Source organism: Ahaetulla prasina, chromosome 5 (assembly GCF_028640845.1).
Source record: "Ahaetulla prasina isolate Xishuangbanna chromosome 5, ASM2864084v1, whole genome shotgun sequence".
In the NCBI taxonomy this organism is placed as follows: domain Eukaryota; kingdom Metazoa; phylum Chordata; class Lepidosauria; order Squamata; family Colubridae; genus Ahaetulla; species Ahaetulla prasina.
In genome coordinates this window covers 38,638,201-38,654,360 of record NC_080543.1, presented here as the reverse complement: position 1 = coordinate 38,654,360, position 16,160 = coordinate 38,638,201, and the positions used below count along the sequence as shown (strand labels likewise).

At 39.6% G+C, this 16,160-nt stretch overlaps 1 long non-coding RNA gene across 1 annotated transcript; it reads right to left on the bottom strand.

Moving 5' to 3' along the window:
• Positions 1 to 413: 413 nt before the first annotated feature.
• LOC131199301 (uncharacterized) lies at positions 414 to 7,887 on the bottom strand. The gene is made up of 3 exons (XR_009155321.1): positions 7,759 to 7,887; positions 3,768 to 3,936; positions 414 to 989 (listed from the first exon to the last, which is right to left on the bottom strand). It is a non-coding gene; the product is annotated as an uncharacterized LOC131199301 (long non-coding RNA).
• Between the last annotated feature and the right edge of the window lie 8,273 nt (positions 7,888 to 16,160).

Here is a 16,160-nt window from a genome sequence, read left to right as displayed (position 1 = left end):
CAGCTTTGCTCTCTGATGAATTCTGGGAATTGAAGACCACAAGTCTTAAAGTTTATTTTTATTTTTATTTGTTTATTTGTCAAACATAACAATATATATAAGTATAAGCATGAAATAACTATACGAATTGGATACAACCAAAGGGAACGGTAGGCACGCTGGTGCTCTTATGCACACCCCTTACAGACCTCTTAGGAATGGGGTGAGGTCAACAGTAGATAGTCTTTGGTTAAAGCTTTGGGGATTTTGGGAAGAGACCACAGAGTCAGGTAGTGCATTCCAGGCATTAACAACTCTGTTACTGAAGTCATATTTTCTACAATCAAGATTGGAGCGGTTCACTTTAAGTTTAAATCTATTGTGTGCTCGTGTATTGTTGTGGTTGAAACTGAAGTAGTCTTCAACAGGAAGGACATCGTGGCAGATGATTTTATGAGCTAAGCTCAGGTCATGCCGAAGGCAACGGAGTTCTAAATTTTTTAAACCCAGGATTTCAAGTCTGGTGGCATAAGGTATTTTGTTGTGATCAGAGGAGTGGAGAACTCTTCTTGTAAAATATTTCTGGACATGCTCAATTGTATTAATGTCCGAAATGAGGTGTGGGCTCCAGACAGGCGAGCTGTAATCGAGAATTGGTCTAGCAAATGTTTTGTATGCTCTGGTTAGTAGTATAATCTTTCTGGAGAAGAAGCTATGCAAGATTAGGTTTACAACTCTTAAAGCCTTTTTGGTGATATAGTTGCAGTGGGGTTTGGCACTTAGATCTTTTGATATGAAAACTCCAAGGTCTTTGACGGAGTGAGGGTCATCTACAAGGTCATGTCCGTCAAGCTTGTATTTAGTGTTCTGATTCTTTTTTCCAATGTGTAAGACAGAGCATTTGTTGGTTGAGATTTGGAGTTGCCAAATTTTTGACCATTCCGACACAAAGTCAAGGTCTTTTTGAAGGGTAGCCGCATTGTTGGTAGTGTTAAATAGTTTAACATCATCTGCGAAGAGAACACAATTACTTATAATATGGTCACAGAGGTTGCCAAGGTTGCAAAGTAGCAAGGGTTGGAGGTCCCTGCCCTAGATCACTAATTTGTCAGTTTGTAACTATGACAGAAATCTTCTGATTCAATTGTTCAATCTTTGTAATTCTTATTCCAAACTGGTATCCAAAACTGTTGTTTGTGGTTACATTTTCATTAGGTCAGTGGGCTTGGTACTAAAAATGCATGGTATATTGTCTGAGGTTTTATAGCCAACAATATGTACCATATATCCTCCCACTGCAAAGCATTTCTGTGGACTTTGATAAAAGTTCTAAAGCTTTAGGTTTTTTAAATCAAACCTCCAAATTGTACTGTAAAGTTTTAGTTTGGAACTCACCAAACCTGATACATGACCTATCAATTATCCAAATAAACTTGATTCTTGTTCAGCTCTGTAAATTGATTTGCCTGTAGATGATTTGTTGAGCATGTGGCTGGTAGTCTATGGCCCCTGGCTTATTATGTAGTTTAGTGGATCACAAGTTGTACAAAGAGACCGAAACGGACAGTGATGTTTGTTTCTAAAAGTAGATACTGTACAATCTACAATCTATCTAGGTAGATTTATTAAGTGAACATGGATAACATGGATAATAATTTGAAAGGAGACATGTCCTTGAATAAAATATTCAAGGAAATATCCAAAGAAATCCATTTTTGTTTCTATAGAAAAAATGTGTAAATGAAGCATAAATCAGTGATTAAACTTAGCAGTACTTCAGTTTCCTACAATGGCAAGTGAATGGTTGTGATTCCCCATGAATCAGACAAATGATTTCATTGATGTTAGGGTTGGGCAAGAACTAAATATAGCACATTTAGTAATTAAATATTAATTTATAAATATACAGAATTTCCCTAACTTTGCAATACAGCAATTGCCCTTTCAAGCTTATGTAGGAAAAAATCCTAAAACTTTTGAACAAGTTTTGATAATGCTCTAATTTCCTGTACAAGCCTGATCAGTTCTGTTTTTTAAAAATGTGACCAACCATCTTACGTTGCTTTCTTTCTCTTTGTCTCCATCTCACACACCCAAGAGGTGCTGAACCCATTGTATGAGAAAGCTTGGCACAGATGTTAAAATTGGACTAATTAAGAATGAAACTTTCAGCCTGCCATCTGCCTTAACGGAGCAGGGCTTTTGGTTTTGTCTATTTTGACCAGCAGTGGCATTTTCCAGTCTGTTTCCGGCACCTGCTGTCTCATCTTTTTAATTGCAGGGACCAGGAATTAAATCTGGAATTAATTGTATGCAAATCATGGGCTAAAGCCCTTTCTCTATTACTTATATCTGTAGTATTTGGGTGGTCAAAGGAATATATTGCAGTCTTTCATATGCATATAATCATTACATTAAATTATATTAAGGAGCATTTGTAATTTTTATATCATATTTTCTATTCTGCTATTTCTGTTTGCTTTGTTCAGTTCTTTGGTTGGGCAGTTGATTACTACTGTTTACTGTGAACTGATGTACAATAAATCCAGTACTAAATATCAAGTTAGCTTTTGCCAATTTGCAAAATCAATTGCATTGCATCTGGTTCTGTTTTCTTATTTTCAGAAAGAAATGCTATTTTCATGGTTTAGTCTGAATGTATCCAAATCTATGAGTATCATAGAGATGAGTGTCTTAGATATTCAAAAAGAGGAGTAATAGAAGGAACTAATTAGAAGTTGTAGCCGAAGACTGAGCTAAAGCAAACCATTTTCCTATCTAATTTCAAAATGAAAAAAATTAGAAGCCATAGCTAGAAATCTGCAAAATAGCTTGAAGAAGGTAACTGTTAGCTCTTGCACTAATCATTTTACCAAGTTGGATAATCTTGGTAAAGAGCCAAACTCAGACAGCACCAAGGACTCCCAGTTGAACTCTTAAATGGCTTGTCCTGAATTTCTACTTCCAGAAATGAAAAATGTATGGTGAGTGACTAGATTACGAAGTGTTTCATGATAATACAGGATATTGTGAAATTAATGTGAACTAACTACTTAATGTGAACTACTTAATTGGGGCAGATCTCTATTTACAAGGAGGAAGAAAAGCAGAGTAAGCAACTGTGGAAACAGCAAGCAGTAAGCAAAATAAAAATAAGAAACATTAAGTCCTGAGAAAAGCCAGTAGGAATGTAAGTTACTAGGGAAGTTTTGTGATGGCTCATTGAAATTAGGGTATCTGTTTCCTGTTTCTTCTTTCCTAGGGTTTCCCTTATATTCTAGTCTAAATTATGATCCTAACAATCACCCCCTTTAGGTCTAGCCTTGAATAACAGTAATTGTGTTTCATGCTTCGTGGTATAACTAGATCACCGCAACTCTGGAACAAAACTTGATTTGCTTATTCTGTATATACAATAGTGGGATGGGCCTTCCTGTTTCATACAAAGGGTTAGTTGCTGTTGGAGACAGAAGATTAGCATAGGTGAATTCATGAACTATACTATTTAGCATTATAAAAGGAACAAAAAAAGTCTGTCTTCATTTCTCAAAAGGACATGTTGTCAGACAGTGAACACATCAGAACACAGTGTCTGATGATAGCCTAGCGTTCAGTAGATGATTCAGAGCATGAATACATGTAAAAATATGATAATCTGAAGAATAACAATAGGTTTATCATAATTCTACAATCACCTTTCTTGGAGATTAAGTAGAAAATACTGAAGCATCACCATGCCTATCTTATGAGTCCATGAAGAATGTAGAAATATGTGTCACAATATGTACCTGTTTCAGATGTCAGGATACAAGTACATCAGGGCAGGATTTCTCTAATGATGTTGCTGCATATGTATTGCTTTTTAAATCGTCATGTTGCTGAAGATGCCACTGGAGCCTTCTATTTCAGTGTAATTCTGGTTTTCTGACATGTACTTTATTAAGTGAGGAAGTTTTTCTGTCTTAAGAAAAAGATGAGTGAGTGACTTAACATGAATGGAGAGAATGAATACAAATTTGAGTGTTTAATTATGGATGAAAATGCTAAAACATAATATCAAAATATGAACTATTGTCACATATTGTTGTATAGAAAAAGTGAGTTGATCATATGCAGAATATAAGAATGAATGAGATAAGGTACTCTCTACATCTAGCAGACTTCTGGCCACTAGGGAAAATAGTGGAGGTATATTAGTCTGCAGTTGAATTTGGAATGGCGCTTAAAGTGTAATTTATTAAATCTTCACTGACAGACATTTCCTTTTTCACAGCACTGTAATTTTCTTTAAGAAGTCAGGAACATTTCAGATGATGACATAGGCATGGCATCCCTGGTTTTACAGTTGGTTCCTTTGATGGTGTGATATTCTAAGTGGGAATTTTAGCCAAAGGAAACATGATTGGCCTACATTTCAGGGAAATATTTGTTCACTTATCACACGGAAATTCTATTTCAGAATTTACCAGCATGACAGTTTTGTTGTAAAGTCCTAACGACATAAAGGTCTTCAGATTTTCTTTTCTGTAAAAAAGCAATCCACGTGATATACCTGATATAAAACTGCTCATTGCCCAGATCAGTTCTGCTGCATTGCAATGTTTCATTGCAAATGAAAAGCCAAAACATTTTTGGCCATGAAATATTTATTGGCACAAAATCAGAGATATGTAGACTTCCAGATTTGCATGATATAGGAATACAGGAAGCTGCCTGTGAATAAATATCTTTGTTGTTTAACCCAAGGGGTGAAATCTTCTGAAATCTGCTACCGGTTCTGTGAGTCTGCTACCAAGCGTGTGCTTTGCGCACATGTGCCCCTGAGCACACCCATGCAGTGCTAAAAAAGAAACATTTTGAAGCCTTCCAAGACTGCAAAGGTAAGTAGAACAGCGAGGGGGGACAATCCGCTGTGCCGCGCAATTTAGATTTGCTAGAAAGCAGGAAATCTGTTGTGGCTCCTGCCCACGAATCTGGCCCCATGCCCGAAAGTGCCTTGGAGCATGGCCTGCTGCCAGAAAGTGACTCAGAGCTGGGCCTACTGCCAGAAAGTGATTTGGACAGTGAGGGAGAAGGTGGTCAGGACTTACCTCAGAAGCACTGGCCTCCCTGGATCAGCTCCAGGAGCCAGAAGCAGGCCAAGTGAAAGTGATAACGAGACCTCCTTCTCCTGACTCTTCCCCCCCCAGGCCACGCCTGCAGACCCAGCTGACAGCAATCAGGCTTGGCTCAATCCCAAATTTTGTAGGCAGGAGAGAAGGGAACAACAGAAACAGGGGAGGGGCAGGCCTAGGAAGTGCTGAGTCATGGAACCACACCCCACAGGATATAAAAGGCAGCAAGAGCTGGTGTGTCTCTTTGTATCAGGCAAATCTACGGATTGACTAGAGCTGAAGGTTGTGACTCACCAGCGTCTTGGCAGCTATCGAGGGCTCTTGGCAGACGCTGATTCTTTTGCTGCCAGAGCTGATAAGGGCCGGCTAATTAAGCCATCGTTCGGACAGAGGCGAGGAGGACACAACAAAATCCGACGATTCTAGCTAATATAAATCACACGCCACAGCTGATCATCGCCCAGCTGATCATCGCAAATACCGGTTTGCCCAAACCGGTCACATTTTTTACTATTGGTTCACCCAAACTGGTCCGAACCAGTAGCATTTCACCCCTGGTTTAACCCCATATGTTGACTCTGACTAAAAGCACTTCTTTAAAGGTTCAGATATGAATTTTTCCAGCCCCACCTGAAATGCCTAGGACTGAACCAGCGAAGTTCTGCATACAAAGATTTTACAATTAACCCTGAACTTGTGAGAAGCCATTTAGCTACCATTCAAAATTACAGTGGACAGCTCCCCCAAAGCTAGCTACTACCCAATTTAGAAGTTATAACAGCTGTATCCTATAACTACTTTTGAAATATCAGATACCATTAAAAAGAGGAAAAAACAAGGAAAAATGGACCACCACATCCGTTTAACCACCATGGTGTTCACTTAACAACTACTCTAAAAATCGGGTCCGGTCACATGATGGCCTGACTTCCATACACAATGACTTCCAAACATAATTATGGGCTCAATTATGGTTGTAATGAAGGATTACCTCTATCTTAAATCTATTTGATCACGTGAAATATTCTACTTGATCTATGTACAGTATTATTTCTCATTCTTAGCCTTACACTATTCTCTCATTTCTATTGTTAATAATTTAGGCTACAATCTATACCAACAGTTTTTTACATTACTTCCTAGTCCACCTGAAAGAGGGGCTTTTCTCAGCACCTGAAGTGCTGAGAAATGCTGTAGCATTTTCAGTCAGCCAAATTCAGTACTAACAATTCTTACTTCTAATATCATTTGAGCCTGGCTTTGCACTCTCACACTTGTTTCCTGTAGCTTCAGGGACCCGAGATTTTTCACAGTTGATAGTGGCTAAAATTCTGAACCTCTTGCCTAAATACCACTTATGGTATATAGCTTGCTTTCAAGTATCTGCATCCTGGGCTTCTAGACCCGTGTTTTTCAACTTTAGCAAATTTAGCACTCTGTCTGTAGAATTGTTGAAGTTGAAGTTGAAGATCTTTAAGTTGCTAAGTTGAGAAACACTAGAGCATTTGATAAGGTTTCGTATGACGTAAATGTTCCATTGCCATTAGAGCATCTTTGCTGTTGAAAGCACCCTGTCTCATCAGAGCGCATTTGCTAAATCTTGTCAGAGTTTTCTTTTTGAAACAGCTGACTTGTGATCCTGAATTATGGAGCCCTTAAAGATAAAAAGGAGGGATTTAAAAGAGAAAGGGGGCATGGAAAATTATTTGCCATGTGTCCTTTCTTTCATGCATCCTGAAAAAGATATCCTGAAGTACATTACAAAAGCATTCTCTTAAAAAACAAAATAATTATCTATGTCTTTGTATTAAATCACACATGAGACTGTTTGGAAGAAGATGGAAAAACTTACGCTGGCCAAAAGCTGTACAATATTTCTGTCAGATGAAAAAGCATTATGGTCAGGCAAAGATGCTAAGCAGCAGCATTGAGGAAAGGACAACTGGAGGTCACTTTTAAGTGAAATCTGTTAATCCTATTTCAAGAGCTCAAACACTGTTGTTTTCATGCATTGTTTCAAATGGCAGAGAACTATGTTTTTGATTTTTGGCAGCTGTGTCTCCAAAATAATGTGGCATGGTTAGCGTGATTTTTGAGGTAGATGCAAAAAAAGAAATTACAGGCTGCTAAAACCCTGGGCAGCCCACTTCCAGCTTAAATTGTGTTTATCCGATTTTCTCTGGAATGCGCACAGAAAGATTTAAGTTCACACAGTGCAACTTTTGATGTGTTCCTCTTGAAAGTGACTCTTGTAACTCTGACATAGACTAATAGGCACTAACTTAACAAAGAATCTTTCTATTGCTCCGGAATCTGTTTTACACTTGTGAAATTTATTATCTTCTACATTTCTCATTTGAGATAATATATTTTATTTATTTATTAATTTATTATATTTTTATGCTGCCCATCTAGCCAAAGGCAACTTACAGGTATTGAATTAAAGGCACTGTAAAACATTAAAACAATAAATAAGGATCTTAAATTTAAAAATTCAGTTAAAATAAAACTAAGCAGATTGGAGATAGAGAGAGCAAAGTATGCACAGGGAGAGGTGGGGCGCTATCTATTCTATTAGTCACCTCCAAAAGGCCACACTGCCCTTGATGCCCCAGGTTAGTTGGCACAGCCTTTAAGAAAATAAAAAGGTGGAAGCAGATCTCACTTCTGGGGGATGAGAATATACTGATTCAGCTGTAATTTAAAATCAGCATTGTAGCTTTGTGGAAAATGCATCTCAGGGATGAAATGCTCCCGGTTCTGACTGGATCTCGCAATCCAGTAGTGATTGTGCCCGATGGTTCAGCGATCTGGTAGTGATGGCAGAGCAAAGCTCTGCCTACCCGCCCGGGTGTCATTACTTCCTGGTTTTAACCAGGAAGTAATGTGTTTTTTACTTTCTGTGCATGTGCAGGTCTGAGCGTGGTTGTGTGCACTTCCGAACCAGTAAGGAAGATAAGTAGACTTCACCCCTGATGCATCTGCTCCACATTGTCGTATCGGCAGGGAATTTGTCTCACCCTATTTTAGGCTCCTGAATGTTGGCTATTTTACAAGATCTTTCAAAAGGAAAGGTTGCTTGGCATCTTTGCACTGTCTGCCTTAGAGAGGAACTACTGGTTTGGTTTGGCTTTGCATATGACCAGAAAATGCTCAATGGTAGAAATATAGTGAAGGCAGTAAGAAAACTATTATTAGATCCCAAGGTTTCCCCAGGCTGGCTTCTCCTTGCCCTGAGGTTCCCACAAACCTGGTCAGGCATGGTAGGCAGTGGTGAAATCCAAATTTCTACCAGTTCTGTGGGCGTGGCTTCATGGTTGTGCTGTGGCTTAGTGGGCGTGGCTTAGTGGGCCTGGCCGGGGAAAAATACTGCAAAATCTCCATTTCCTCCCCACTCTGAGACCAGCCAGAGGTGGTATTTGCCAGTTCTCCGAACTACTCAAATGCAAAATGTTCCATCTCTGATGTCAACAGATCAGAAAATTATCTAATGTCTGAGTCCAGTTTCTTAACGCGGTGTGTCAAACTCATATAATTGGCAAACCTCAAAAGCAAGAACCACAAAGGTTTTAGAAAAGCATCTTTAATCCTAGTCAAAGTAAAAACAAAATCTGTAAGGGTAAATTTCCAGACAAGCTTGGAGCAGCCAATTAAGGTGGAATCTCTTTGAAACATTTCCTTCCCACAGCTTCTACATCTGGACTGGTCTGTCTCTTCTGACACCAACTGAACTTCTGTTCCCCAGCTGGTTCCCACAGTTTTCACACCCTGGGGTTGAATAATAAATGTGGTGACTAGTTTTCCTTAATTATGCCGATATATAAAACAGATTGAATAGATTGGAGGAGCGGAAGGGGAGAGATTGTATTCATTATCTCACATGGCATTACTCAGGCATTGGCATTACCAATAGCAGCTATGAAAACCTACATTCTGTGATTAAAATAGAATAGAATAGATTTTTTTTATTGGCCAAGTGTGATTGAACACACAAGGAATTTGTCTTGGTGCATATGCTCTCAGTGTACTAAAAGAAAAGATACGTTCATCAAGAATTCTAAGGTACAACACTTAATGATAGAGATAGGGTACAAATAAGCAATCAGTAAAAAATCAATATCAATATAAATCATCAGGATATAAGCAACAAAGTTACAGTCATACAGTGATAAGTGGAAGGAGATGGGTGGTGGGAAAGATGAGGTTAATAGTAGTGCTGATTTAGTAAATAGTTTGACAATGTTGAGGGAATTATTTATTTAGCAGAGTGATGGCGTTCAGGAAAAAAATATTCTTGTGTCTAGTTGTTCTGGTGTGCAGTGCTCCGTAGCGTCGTTTTGAGGGTAGGAGTTGAAACAGTATGTCCAGGATGTGAGGGGTCTGTAAATATTTTCACGGCCCTCTTCTTGATTCGTGCAGTATACAGGTCGTCAATGGAAGGCAGGTTGGAGGCAATTGTTTTTTCTGCAGTTCTAATTATCCTCTGAAGTCTGTGTCTGTCTTGCTGGGTTGCAGAACCAAACCAGACAGTTATAGAACATGAATCCTATTTAATCCAGTGTTCCAAAATGGGTTAAAGTTGCATGCTTAGGATATGTGCTATATACAAAAACCAAGGAAAGGCATGGAAAGATGAGATTTTTATAAATCTAGATCCATGGGACACTCGCTTACAGAATGATATTCTTTGCTGCTTTTCATTTCATTAGTATTCTAAAGTAGTAAGTAGTAAAAATGTTGCACATTATCTTCAAACTACTTTTGAAGGATTGAGGATTACCAGTTTGGAAAATACCTTGCATTGCTTGCTGCTGTTGAAAGTACTTAGTACAGTTTCAAAAGCAGTAGGCTATGTCTGTAGAGCTTTATTTTTATTATTTCTTGCTTAGAAAAAAAAGAAAGAAAGGAAAAGAAGATATGAATGGTATGCTTTTCTTGAATCAGAGCCCAGATCTGGAAGAAGGGGAAAAAAATGAATAGAAGCTAGATGTGAGGCTTAAAACCCCTAAATGTTTTGCTCAGGAAATGAAATATATTAACAATTGAATATGGTGCATTCTTAGGCGTTTTACATGTATGCATACTCAAGGTTATCGTTTTTTTGGCCTTACCAACAAAGAATATAAATGAGAAGTTATAAAAAAAAATTGGCCTCTAGAAAAAGGATCTCCCTGTTATATCTTTTCAAAAGGAATAAAAAAAAATAGGCCTTCAGAAATGTTTCTATTCATATCAAAGTTCACAGTGCGTCCTTCCCTTGAGGAAAAAAAAAATGCTTCTTTGCATGTGAACCATGCAAGGCATTCAGATGTCTGAGGACTGGCAATGAAATAAACATTTGGTACACAAATTGAGATTACACAGGGCTCTCCTGAACAATATGCCTTTTCTCAAAACTGAGAAGTTTAATTCAGTCTACCAGTCTGTTCCAAAACAGTTATTATGGTTCTGGGATTTCTGTAGACTACAGCATCAACCAAGAAATAACTGCAGCCACCTAATCCTTTGACTCAGTGGAGAAATCCCCAATGCCATTACTTGCTATTTGTATTCCATATTTAGGAATGGATGGGATTATAGACACTGTACTATTCAATTGTTTCCCTGGTGCTTTTAAGGTAACAAGTTCTTCAATATTAGATTGCTAAGCATGGTTGTTTTTTAATCTGTGTTAAAGGCCAAATAATTTACTTCCACTCATGCATATGTGAGGTTGGAATTTAAAAGAAAGCAAAGACCAACTGTCATTCAACATAAATTTTAAATGATATACTGGATTTACATTTCTGGTTTCCAGGCTACCGCTAAATGAATTATCACAAAGATTAATTATAGAAAAAACATTCAAAATTTGCTAAATTTAAAAAAAATTAAATTAAGGAAAAGCGTGGGTTAACAGGCAATAGCAAGTGGTCTATCTCTTTGCAAGATAATAGACAGTTTTTAAAAATAACAATCGGATATTGATTAGATTGATAGATATTTGATAGATCATTACACATCTATGACTCTGGAATGCAGAATTTTCTGTTCTGTTTTTTCCCCTCCACAACCTCCAAGTTTGGTTAGTTTTGCTGTTGGAAACCTCAACATTAGCATGGCTGAAAAGAAAATATGAAGAGATTGAACAGAAAATGAGTCCAAAAAATCAGTACATCTGAAGAATCCTAAAGCTTCCATCATTTCATGTAAAATGGTAATCTTCCATTCTCAGATTTACTGCTAGCAGTACTAAAAGTCTTCAATTCTATTGACTAATGTTCAATCTATATTAGGATTTTTCTTTTCTTCCCTATTTTTTTCGTATTGTATATTTTAACTAAAGGTATTGGAATTTTTCTCTTGTTTAGGTTTGCAGTCTTAAATATATAGTGTTAAATGTGACTGCTTATAATGTGTGCATTAAATTTTTTAAATCCCAAACCTCTTGGATCTTAAAGTAGCATTTGTGTGTTTCACATTTACTCCTTTCACCACAACAGGTCTCTGAAATACATTGCAATGAGAAAAGGAGACTGGCTCATAAAAAACCAAAAAAGTTGGTTTTTGATGAGTGAAAGATTTAAAGATTTAAAGCTTGGATTCCCTAGTCCAAGCCCCCTAGTTCCCTAGTCCAAGCCCCCCTCCCCCCCTTTTTTGTCTTTAAATGATCTGAAATCCCTTGCATCAGGGTGGAGTCGGGGCAACTGAATGCAGCTGAGTGTTTACTGGCCGGATGCCCTTCCTGTTCCCAATGCAGAGTTCGCAGCAGATATTTACTCATTGTGCCCAGAGAGAGAAATATCTGCCGCTACCTAGGATCTAAGTCATAACCTCCTGATTGTGAGGTGAGAGCTCAGGGGTGAAATCCAGCAGGTTCTGACAGGTTCTGGAGAACCAGTAGCGGAAATTTTGAGCTGTTCGAAGAACCGATAGCAGAAATTTTGAGTTGTTCGGAGAACCGGCAAATACTACCTCTGGCTGGCCCTAGAGTGGGGTGGCAACGGAGATTTTGCAATATCCTTCCCCCAGGAGTGGGGCGGGAATGGAGATTTTGCAATATCCTGCCATGCCCACTAAGTCACACCATGCCCACAAAGCCATGCCCACAGAACTGGTAGTAAAAAAATTTGGATTTTACCACTACGATAGCTCCACCTCTAGACCACTGCACCACTCAGTGCAAGACCCAAATATGTAGATAAATTGGATTATAAATTTATTTCTATCAATAGGGATTGACTCCATTCAAACAAAGCTTTTTCACAGTATAAGTGACTTGGCTGGTTTGGATTTTACAATTATCTTGGAAACCTCTTTTTTTAAGCTGTTTTTAAGTGAAAGATATAGATGATGTTTAAATTACATAATGGTTTATTCAAGGAGCAAAGAATGGTTTCTGGCTGGAGACCTTATTGTGTATTAAAAGTCTAAACTTTATATTGTGGTTTTAACATTGTTCCTTCTGAATTGTTTAGCTTGGCTTTAGAAGACTCTTGTGCTGGGGAAATTTGTACGGTATTTTAATTGTTTAATTTTTTCAAAAAAATATTTTATTTATTTACAATAGATAAAATAGATGGGCTTAAAATAGTAAACCAGAGTGAGAATAGACTGAAAATCATTTGAAGAAGAATGTTGTGGCTTGAAAAAAAATACCTTTCACTACTCATTGAATAGCTCCTCTTTTCAAGTTTTGGAACTGGAGAGATTTTTTAAAAAAAGAATCCAACTGCTTTAAGTTAATACAATTCTTAAAGTGGCTGCACCACATGCTCATGGTCATGATGAAGAAGTCTCAGATGAAGAGACTGTATTAATAAAAGAATTGTACTTCTTTGTTCAAAAACACTTTGAAATCATTTTTCAAGTGTGCACAGGGCTAAAAAAAGTAGGGATTCAGAGTAGATATAAGTAAGAAGGATCCATTAAACAGAGTTTATCCATTATAATTTTTCATGAATCATGTTGTGGCTCCAGCCCCCCCCCCCGGGGCCTGACCCCCTGCCAGAGGGTGACTCAGAGAGTGAGGGGTAAGGGCCGTCAGAGCTCCCTTCTGCAGGGCCGGCTTCCCTCCCTCCCTCCAGGAGCCAGAGGCAGGCCAGGTGGAAGAAATAATGAGGCCTCTGTCTCCTGTATCTCCCCCCACCCAGGCAATGCTCCCAGACCCAGCTGTGGACAATCAGTCCTGGTTGGATCCTAGGTTTCGTAGACAGGAGAGGCGGGAACAACAGAAGCAGGGGTGGGGCAGGCCTAGGAAGTGCTGAGTCATGGAGCCACACCCCACAGGGTATAAAAGCAGCAGGGGCTGCTATACTACTCTGTGGAGAACAAATCAACTGCTTAGAGAGAGAACTTGAGCTGAAGTACTGTTTGTTCCTGGTTTCCTGGTTGACTCGCCGGCATCAAGAAAAGATAACAGAGAAACTTGGCAAACGCTCGCTAGTTTGCTGCCAGAGCTGATAGCTGCCGTGGACTGAATTGCCAGCTAATTAAGTCATCGCTCATGCCTCCCGGACTGAGGTGGGGGGGACAGAACAAATCATTTGATCAAAGCATGTTTCCTGATTGGAAGAAAGAGTCAAGAGTATGTTGAAAGATCATTCTGCTAATTTAACCAATGACATATGCTGTACAAATATATTGTGCATTTTAAATATGTAGAATATATATATATATATATTTCGATTGGTCGAAACAGCCAACCAATCTGCAAACACCCACTCCATCTACCAATCAAGATGCAACCACACAGCTAACCAACCCGCTCACAGCAACACTCCCCACCTCCCCACCAGAATTTATGGAGAGATGGCAGCTCCGACCACTCTTTGCTCAAGAAGCATATATATATATATATATTGACCCTGGACCCAGGTCCCAAATTGACCCTGGACCCAGGACAACACACCACGCCACCACCAATCATCCTCACCATATTCAGACCCAAACCCATCCCACAGACGAAACACAACCACCATCCAGAAGCCAGACCATGCTGCCACCACTGGCTGCTGCGCCCCCCTCCGATCCTCACACAAAGCAGGCTGACACACAACAGGAACACATGACAGGACCTCGGACTCGGAGCCAAACCAGGGCCCAGGATGCTGCATCACAGCCATTGTGTTGTGGCCTCTGAAGTTCTGTGATGTGATGTCTTGAGCAGATGGCTGTGATGCAGCATCCTGGGCCCTGGTTTGGCTCCGAGTCCGAGGTCCTGTCATGTGTTCCTGTTGTGTGTCAGCCTGCTTTGTGTGAGGATCGGAGGGGGACGCAGCAGCCAGTGGTGTCAGCATGGTCTGGCTTCTGGATGGTGGTTGTATTTCGTCTGTGGGATGGGTTTGGGTCTGAATATGGTGAGGATGATTGGTGGTGGCGTTGTGTGTTGTCCTGGGTCCAGGGTCAATTTTTGTGGCTGGAACTCGTTTGTTGACCAAGGCTGGTTTCCAAATGTCTGGTAGGCGGGAGGTGTCATCCGGTTTGTTCATATTGTGGGGGTGTTTCTCTACCCAAACCAACACCAAATCTCAGGAACAAAAGACCAGGACCACACCCACACAGGATGCTACGAAACAGCCGACCAATCTGCAAACACCCACTCCATCTACCAATCAAGATGCAACCACACAGCCAGCCAACCCACTTACAGCAATACTCCTCACCTCTCCACCAGTATTTATAGAGGGACGGCAGCTCCAACCACTCTTTGCTCGAGAAGCACGAAGCCGAACACCAGCCTGAAGATAATGAGTGAGACCTCATCAAAACGTCACCAAGATACTCTCAACCTTACATGGGAAAAAACCCGAATACGCCAAGACATACATACATACATACATACATATAATAAATCAGGGGTATCAAACAGGAGGGCTGGATCAGCATTGTAGTTTTCCTCCACGGGCGGGGGGAGATGGGATGGATGCCTCCTGCAGCACTTTACTGGCCAAAACAGGTCATGGGGGAGGCTGCACGCACCCCCCGCACCTTATTTTCACCCTCCATGGTCTCCTGCAACACTCTGCCAGCTGAAAATGGGCCAAAAACAGGCCCATGAGGCCCATTTTCAGCTGGCAGAGTGTTGCAGGAGGCCGAAAATGGGTCATTTTTGCCAGCAGAGGCACCGTGGGCTGGTCCTTTGATATTCCCAGGCCAGCCCCATGGCCCGGATTTAAACACCCCATGGCCCGTGGCTCACAGTCCTTGAGTTTGATACCCCTGATACCCCTGATATAGATATATATAGATATAGGCAGCATGCTTTGTAATTTTGGCACAGAAGCTTTTAATTACATTACACATTTATGTCCTTTTGCATATACACAAGGGTTTGTTTTTGTTTTTCATTAGTATCAGATTGAAATGCCTGTACAGGTAGTCCTCAATTTACAACCATTCGAAGTTAATACAGCACTGAAAAAAGTGACTTATGACCATTGCAGCATCCCCATGGTCACATGATTCATATTTGGATGCTTGACAACTGACTCACATTTATGACGGTCGCAATGTCCTGGGATCATGTGATCACCTTTTGCAGCAAAGTCAATGAGAAAACCAGGTTCACATACCAACTTTGTTACTAATTTAACAATTGCAGTGATTCAATTAACAAATTTGGCAAGAAAAGTCGTAAAATGGGACAAAACTCACTTAACAAATTTCTCACTTAGCAACATAAATTTTGAGTTCAATTGTGATTGTACGTCAAGGACTACCTCTAATTTAAGTCTGGGGTATTCGACATGCAGAGCTTGTGGTCTGTCACTGAGTGATGGTTCCTTGATCATTTTAAATTAGATCATGGACTTTTCTGCACAATATTCAAATAGGAAACTTAATTGGCCATTATGCCACTTATTTACTCTATTGTTTTTACCACACATGGACTTTGTGTGGAAACTTCCTGGACTTTCAGTGGAAAGCCTGTCAAATAAGATCAAATCTTTGCTTGCTACTACCATCTCTAGATAGATAGATAGATAGATAGATAGATAGATAGATAGATAGATAGATAGATAGATAGATAGATAGATAGATAGATAGATAGATAGATAGATAGATAGATAGATACCAATATATCAA